The sequence below is a fragment of the Poecilia formosa genome, unplaced genomic scaffold (genome assembly GCF_000485575.1).
Source record: "Poecilia formosa unplaced genomic scaffold, Poecilia_formosa-5.1.2 Scaffold20, whole genome shotgun sequence".
NCBI classification, from domain to species: Eukaryota; Metazoa; Chordata; class Actinopteri; order Cyprinodontiformes; family Poeciliidae; genus Poecilia; species Poecilia formosa.
Genome location: NW_006799959.1, coordinates 1,812,735 through 1,820,775, shown reverse-complemented (window position 1 = coordinate 1,820,775; position 8,041 = coordinate 1,812,735). Strand labels below are relative to the sequence as shown.

At 40.2% G+C, this 8,041-nt stretch overlaps 1 long non-coding RNA gene across 2 annotated transcripts; it reads right to left on the bottom strand.

Annotated features, from left to right (window-relative positions):
- Window positions 1–3,171, bottom strand: LOC107835742 (uncharacterized). Of its 2 annotated transcripts, none has more exons than XR_001661556.1 (5): window positions 3,101–3,171; window positions 1,727–1,909; window positions 1,159–1,577; window positions 893–1,031; window positions 1–726 (listed from the first exon to the last, which is right to left on the bottom strand). It is a non-coding gene; the product is annotated as an uncharacterized LOC107835742 (long non-coding RNA). The 2 variants fall into 2 exon arrangements; XR_001661557.1 differs by having other exon boundaries at window positions 1,830–1,909.
- Window positions 3,172–8,041: the final 4,870 nt, after the last annotated feature.

The following is an 8,041-nucleotide window of genomic DNA, read 5'->3' as shown; positions in this document are numbered from 1 at the left end:
AAAAATCCTTCTCTGCATAATCATCTGCAGAGGTTCCACAGAACCAGAACAGAACCCATCTTCTTTATCAGGCTGTCGAGCCTTTTTAGGTCCTTGGCTCTGACGCTGATGCCCAAGCAGATGACAGCATAAGAAATTACGCTCTCAGCAACAGATTTATAGAAGATCTGCAGCATCTTGGTGCAAACCTTGAAGGATCTTAGCTTCCTCTAGAAGTCCAGTTTGCTCTGTCTTTTCTTATAGATGACAAAATCTGTGCTTGAAATAATTTTTTTTTTTCAGCTGAATTATAGCTGCTCTCTCAAAGCAGCCTCTTGACTCTGGACAGGGCGAGAAACTCCGGTTTCAGTTTCTCGGGCCCTACTTTATCTGGAGATAGGCTGCAGAAGATAGCTCCAGACTGACATCAAGCCGTCAGTCTGGAGCTTTTCGCTCGCTTGCCTTTTGCTCCATTTGTCCTCGTTCCTGAGTGTCTTGATGGTGAACCTGAGTGCCTGGGTGAAGGCGTCGCACACTAAGTCTCCTTGCTTCTCCACTGCCCTTTGGCGAAGAACTCGGTGAAACGCACCATGTTGGCCAACACCTGGCTGATAGTGGCTGTCCTCAGCTTGGCCACCTTCAGCTTCTTCACATACTCCCCCATCTTCTGTTCTGTCTTAATAAAGCCCGCGTCACCTGAGCGGCATCTGGAACCAGGAACTTCACCCATCAACACACGATTGCCATCTGGGGAGGACGGGTGTGAGCACACAGACAACAGACACACACATAAAATGTTGGAGGCAGTGGCAAAGAACACAGCAGAGGGAACCTCTGTGCACAGCAGCCTTAAACAGCCTGCCGCAATGCCCGACGACAACAAGTTATGCCAAAGTTATCCATGAATATTTACCTCTTGCTTGGCGTTTCTTATTTTTAATTTGCCTTTTAAGTGGGCCTTGTAGCGCTGGAGAAGGGGGTTGTCAGAGGCCGCTTTCTTGTACAGTCCCATCTCCTTTATGGACTTGCGGGCCCCCTGCTGAGTCCGGGAGCTGTCACAGACAAAATGCACAACAAAAACATCACGACAGCCAAGAACAAAGATTGCGAGAGACAATTACAGGATTGTCTCTCCTGTAATTGCAGAGACAATATTGCCATCGCTTGTGAGGGACTCACCTCTGCGAGCTTCCCAATTACTCTTGGTCCTCGCTTCCTGACTGGGACAACGACCGATTCCTACACGGCGGGGACTAGTGGCTCCTGTGCCTGGAGGAGCGGGCAGGTTTGTGGGCAACTGCTGCAGCTGCTCCTCAATCTCGACAGCTCATCCTCGTCTGACGGGTTCAGAACTATGAACTCGTCCTCCTGGAGTCGTTGGAGAAGACCGTACCTGCCTGCGGTATCCGGGCTTCACCTGCAGAGCTGACGGTAATCCCACCGACGGCCTTTCAGTGTCCACCTTCTTGGCTGCAGCAAGTTACTCCTTTCGAGCTGCCTTGGGTTCACCTGTCATGCACTGGTTGGCCAGATAAGTTCAGATATATTTTTGTGGGTTCTGGCATAACGGACGACACACCACATGGCGGTCGGCTCTTCTGCAGTCCATGGCAGCAAAACGAAAGAGAGAAAGAAAAAAAGCATAAGAGAAAAAGCAAATGACAAGGGCTTTAAACTGACATATATCATGAGAGGCATGCATTAGTAAAAATGTATGGATGCGTTGCAAAAAATAAGTTGCCATTACTCTGGGTTCAAAAAGGTTCAATCTGAAACTTCCTACACTTTATTCCAACTCGGACTCAGCAGGCCTCATCACAGGGCTACAGACTGATGCAGAAAGTACTTACTCATGCGATCCAGGCATGGTGTTGCTCCAATGTCTACTAGCTGGAAGAGAAAAATCCCGCCAGGAACCAAAACAATGGGGCTAAAAGAAAACGAACAAAATAAAACCAAACAAACAAAAAACAAAGAATGTATCAAAAAAATGGCTTGAACAATCAAAGTCTATTTGTGGAGCACATTTCAGCAACAAGGCATTTCAAAGTGCTTCACATCATAAAAAGAATGAATGAAATTCACAAATATATGGAATGCATAGATGAAATGTACAAATAGGTCAAATCAAATCCTACAGAATAGGAATAGATGCTATTGTGGAAATATGTTTCCACATTTACATGCAGACAGTACATTTACAACAGACTGAAGCATGTGGCTGCCTCGCATGTGCCCACAAGAAAGGTTACTTCAAATACTTTTGATAATAGTAGATGGCAGGTAAGTTAATTTACTTCAATGACTATATCAATCAATCAATCAATCAATCAATCAATCAATCCTCTTTATTTAGACACAATTATGGTCCATAAACAGACAGAACAGGAACAATAAAAAAAAGAAATACATAACAAAATAATCAATCACTGACATATAAACTAATGCGCCAGTGATTCCACAAACTGGAGAAGAACCTCATTGAGCTTTGAACAATGATCAAACAACTACACAAGTATAAAGGGAGTTGTGCCTGACCAGAAGACTCTGAATTCGTGGGAGCCTAAGTGTGAGCAACAACAGAAAAGAGCACACAATGTCTATAAGAATAGAATATAGTGAATATTGTGGATCCACATTTACAAATAAACAAAATGGCACGCTTTTGAAAAAATAAATAAATAAAATAAATAACCCAGTCTTTTTAATGTGTCTGTCAAATGTTCTTTCAATGTTTGTTTAGTCTTATGTGTCTGTCAACTGTAATGCTAATAGAAAAGCATATTACAGCGCCATTAACCATGAATTAGCACCGTCGAAATATTAGTGCTAATAGAAAAATAAGTGCAATTACATAGAAAAAATACAACATACACAATAATAATACAAAATCTTACAATACATTTTTATTAAATTTGATCAGTTTCTGGGGATTTTAACCAATTTTCAGTGAATTTACTGAGCTAACTGCCGCACCGATGCTGCGATGCTACACGACGCCACAGGGGATTTTCCCGGGACTCAGCCGCTCACAACGGAAGCTTTTTGAGATTAAATAAAAAACAATTTACTATTCTGAGTCGTATACTTGGCATAACTATTTTAACATCGTTTTTCTTACCGATTTCCAAGATTCTTCAGCAACTGTCAGCTCTGAGCTCTCAAGCGTGTCTGATGCAATCTGAGCAAAATCTCAGTAACTATTTTAAGGGGCGGGACAATCAACCTTATTGGCTGATTTGAAATCAGGTGTGCCAGCTATTGGTTGTTTAATCCGCCACTAAAAGCAATCACAGAAGGTATATTTAACAGTTTTTAAATATTTTAGTGCTTTTTATCTATATTTATGAACATATTTATGAACTTATTTTTAACTTTATTACTTTTTAACTCTTATTGTAGAATAAGACATGAAATCTATTTATTTATAATTTTTAATCTCATAGAAGAAGATATTAAATCAACATCTATTCATTTTTTAACACTGGGTTACACAGCCACCTCCACTTCTTCTCCCATGATGGAAATAGGGTTTGACCTTTGACCTTGGTTTTCCTGAAATCAACAATTATCTCCTTTGTTTTGTTTACGTTCAAAATGATTGATCCCACACCATGCCACAATGCACAAATGTGCGCAAAAACTTTGTTGGTACGCCGCTGATGTGGAAAAGACACAATTTTGCAATGTTAATAGAATAAAGAATATATCTTTTACATATTTGTTTAATGTGAGACAGAATCTGTGAAAAGATCAACCTACTCCACTTCCTGAAAAAATTTACAGCTACTGAGCAAAAACAACCAATCAGAGACAGGAGGCGGGTCTTTGTGCTGACAATCAATAAGGAAAACGATTTATCTGCCGTCAGTGGTGGCTATGCTAACTAGACTGAGCATCAACAAAAAGGCTATGCTAATTGCAGCTTAGCACAGAGCAAGTGGGAGAAAAGATGAGCAGCGCAACACGAGATTGTGATTGACAGCGCTAAACCCCGCCTCCTGCCTCTGACTGGTTGGTTTTAGTTAACATTGGAAGAAAGAAGAGGAGCTTAATTTTTCACAGATCATCTGCCTTATGGTGCACTGTCACAACATGGTGATGGTGTCAACAAATAATATAAATAAATATATATATTTCTTACAAAAGATACATACTTAAGCTTTAAATTAAAATCACACGTGAATACGTTTGTTCACGCGATAAATCAAAAACATGCAAAAACAAAATTACTGTTTTTAAATTGGTGTGTTTCCATTAAGTAAATTTATTCACGAAATTGTCAATTATATGATCAATGGAAACGCACCTAGTGACATAATTTTTGACACCTTGCAAATGTGTTTCCTCTTGAGTCTGATAAACATTCCTGTTTTCACGCTGGCCTTGCTTCCAGCATCTCCACAGTAAGAAAGAAAAAATAAATCTGGCCTTTCAGTGACGAGACATTGCACCTTCTTCACCACATAGTTGCCAGCATTGTTCTCTGGTTTTTGGAGGAAAAAGCAGCGTTCAGAGATGTAAACAATAAGCTGCTAAAGGAAATGAGCGTCAGACAGGCAGAGTTTGAGGGCAAACGAAAAAACAAGACAGAAAGAGGATAAATTCACACACCATAGGTGTTGTGTTTGTCTTTGGAAACTCCTGCATGGCAGCTACATTTGGTGCCTTTGAGAAAAACAAAATATACCAGCTTAACTCATCTTGTTTGAGGTATTTTTCATTTATCTCCTAAGGCGGCGATGTCTAAGCATTACTAGGAGCGCTAGAGAATTTTCAATTGAAAAATGTTTTCCACTTTAGGAAGATCCTTACCTCACTTGTGACTGGATCAACCCTGCTGAGAGCACACCAGGCATGATTTTAGGTTTCAGAATAAATAAGTAATTTAGCTCAAACCATCAATGATTGATTAATGTGTTGCATCCTGGTTTTCTCTTTCTGACTGCTTTTTAAAAAGAAAATAACCACCTAAAAACAGTCAAAAACACAAACAATGTGCTCTTAGTGATTTAAAATGATGAGACAAAAGCAAATAAGAACCTGAATACAGCTTTAACCCAGTTCTTGTCTTCAGGTCACAACCCAACCTTGGAAAGATGAAGGGATTTGTTTATTAATAATATCCAGTTCAGGATTTTAAAAGTTGTTTTGTGTCTGCGTATTTAAAACCAATTTGTTCTGTAAATACAGCTGTTTTTTTTTGTTTTTTTTGGTGTCTCTCGTAACCAAGCAACCCCAGCCAAGCCTAGCCTCGTAACCTAGCAACCCCAGCCAAGCCTAGCCTCGTAACCTAGCAACCCCAGCCAAGCCTAGCCTCGTAACCAAGCAACCCCAGCCAAGCCTAGCCTCGTAACCAAGCAACCCCAGCCAAGCCTAGCCTCGTAACCAAGCAACCCCAATGGAACTCCAGCTGGTTGGTCAGCTGGTTTTACCACTGTATGCGCTGTACAATGGATGCTGGAAAACACAAGTTTTATTGTTGACTTGGCATCCAGAAACCACTTGCTGCATTCATGTTGGTTGTGCAGGAAGCTTTACTTCTGCTTTTCAAAGATATACAGTTGTATAATTTTCAGCCATTTTCACAGGTGACAGCTGATTATGAGTTGGTTGGGATGGATAGCAGCTTGTTGGATTTAAAGGTGCCCTAAAGCAGCTAATTCTGAACTGAGTAGACTTAAAGCTCATTAACTAAGAGTGATTTTGTCCAAAAAACTTAATGAACAAGTTTTGTACATCTAGACCTATCCTAACCTGCTGTTCAAGGAAGCTTAATAAGTCATCTTGAAGCAGGTTTGTTGTTTATGTTTCAAGGCTTTCCTTCATATTCTTGTGGAATTAGCCTCCTTTGTTCATTGACTTGTATTCTATGTTTTTCTTTTTCACACGCCCACTGCAGCGCTAGAGTTTTACAAAGATGTTCTGCAGGGGTGGTTTGTGAAAACACACATTCCTGCAGCTATTGTTCCAGACTACATGCAGAAGATTTCTTTGCCTACTGGTAACTTCCTCTGAAGTTGGCCAAGTGAGCCGAAGTGTGAACGTAGCAGCAAATGCTCTGGATTTGAGGTGTCTGTAAGAGTTTGTGTGTCACACTTCTTTCTGCTCAGTTGAGCTCCAATTCTCTGCTGTACGACGGGATGAACATGAGTTTCATCATGGAGTCTAAATCTGTCCTCACTGTGCTGTAAACCAAATGTTTTCCCTTCTCCCTCATCGTTTTGAGGATGAAATCTCAAAGTGTCCTCAACAAGAGCAGAAAAAGCCCAAACAAACTCTGAAGTGTCCATGACTTTAGAAATCTATACATCCTGATTATGCATCAATTCAGTTCAATCTTATTTCTTATATTATTTTTTCCTGTTCTTTTATTACATTTATTTTCCATTTGGTTGCTTTTTCAGTCTATTAATTAACTGAAGTTTTATCTCAACGTATCAGAAGTGACTAATATTTACTAAATGCATCAAAACTAAAACATCATGCATTTGATTTTTCCAAAAAATCAGATAAAGATTAGTGACGTATGTAGTATAGAGCTATAATAAATCATGACATTATTGTGCAGTGTATTCTTCATGTTTGTACAATATTCTGTCACAAAATACTTTTTAATGTCTTACAATCCAACCTGAAATTTAATGGAAAAGCAGCCAGAAATCAAGGAAAAACTTCAGAATACCTTCAGAAAGCTTGAAAAACTGTTGAAGGAGCACTTTAAAAGATAAAGTCTGGCTCATTGAAAACCAAGTTATCACGATCTTTAAGATGGCTTGAAACGTTTGTGCATTTAAAAATGCCTGCAGCCTGTTCTCTAACCTGCTAAGTAAAGTCCAAGTTTTCAAAGTCAAAAGATGTTTGGTCATTATTAATGCAGGAAGATTGGAGGAGGTGGTGGGGACTTTATATTAAAAAACAACAAGGCTAACACACACACTGAATAAGACAAACTCATCAAATATGGATGACGACATGAACCCCACAGCTCTCGGGTTCACAGCTGAGCAGATGTGGCGTGATGAGATCAGGTTATAGGCGGCTTCCTTACTGCCTGATCCCCGTTGTTTTCGCCCCGCGCCCCCCGCCGGCCCCTCCTTGGCCTGTCCTCCCAGCTACATGTGGCACGGCGGCCCACTGCTTCCTGTGACAAGCCAAGCTGTCCACTGACCACTTCATTTTTGATCTTGGCAGGCAAAACTCGAGGCGTGGCGGCCTGTGTGTGTGCGTGTGTGTGTGTGCTTGCACACACTGCGATGAAGGGAACATCATCCAAGAAGAAGAGTTGCTTCCAAATGACCAAACACAGGCTGTTTGGTGAGTGTTTGCTTCGCCTCGTCTTTGTTTTCTCTCCGTCGTTCTTTCAGGAGTCCATCATCGTATCTGTTTGTCTTTCATTTCCTCGGTTGCCACGTTGTCATGCTGGCATTTGTATTTCTGTCATTCTTGGCTGTAATCCGTCCCATTTCTTTAAGAAGTGCTCCTGTGCCGTTTCTTCTTGTGTTAATTTCTTGGCTTTGTGTTTTACTTTCTTTAATTTGTTTAGTGAGGATTTATTTGTCTCTTTACCTTGTCTGTTGGGAGTCTGTCGTCTTCTTAATTTAGACATTATCCCTTAAATCTCTCTCATGCTCAAGATCTTCAAGTTTTCCATTGTTTTTGTTGCAGGTTTTATAAACTTGCCTCTCTTTGTTATTTTGCTTCGGGTCAGTTTAAGCTAACGATATTCATTCATTCTCAATCATCCTGGACATAATAATCCTGTCCTCTAATAGAAGGAAACCGTGTCTTCGTTCAAAGGTTTCCTTCTGAGCACAGAAACATGAACCTGGCTGCAGGTTTCAGACAAATATCTTTGCACACTCTAGTTATAAGAGAACATTTGAATCATTGCACAACTTAATATTTAATTGAACATGTGTGTAAAATAAGAGATTTTGAAAGCTTGTTTTGTAGATTAATATTCATCTATTCCATAGGTGCTATTCGTAAAGTTAGTCAAATATTAACAGCAATAGTTGGTATTATTCATCATGATTTTCAAAGTCATATTTTCACCATG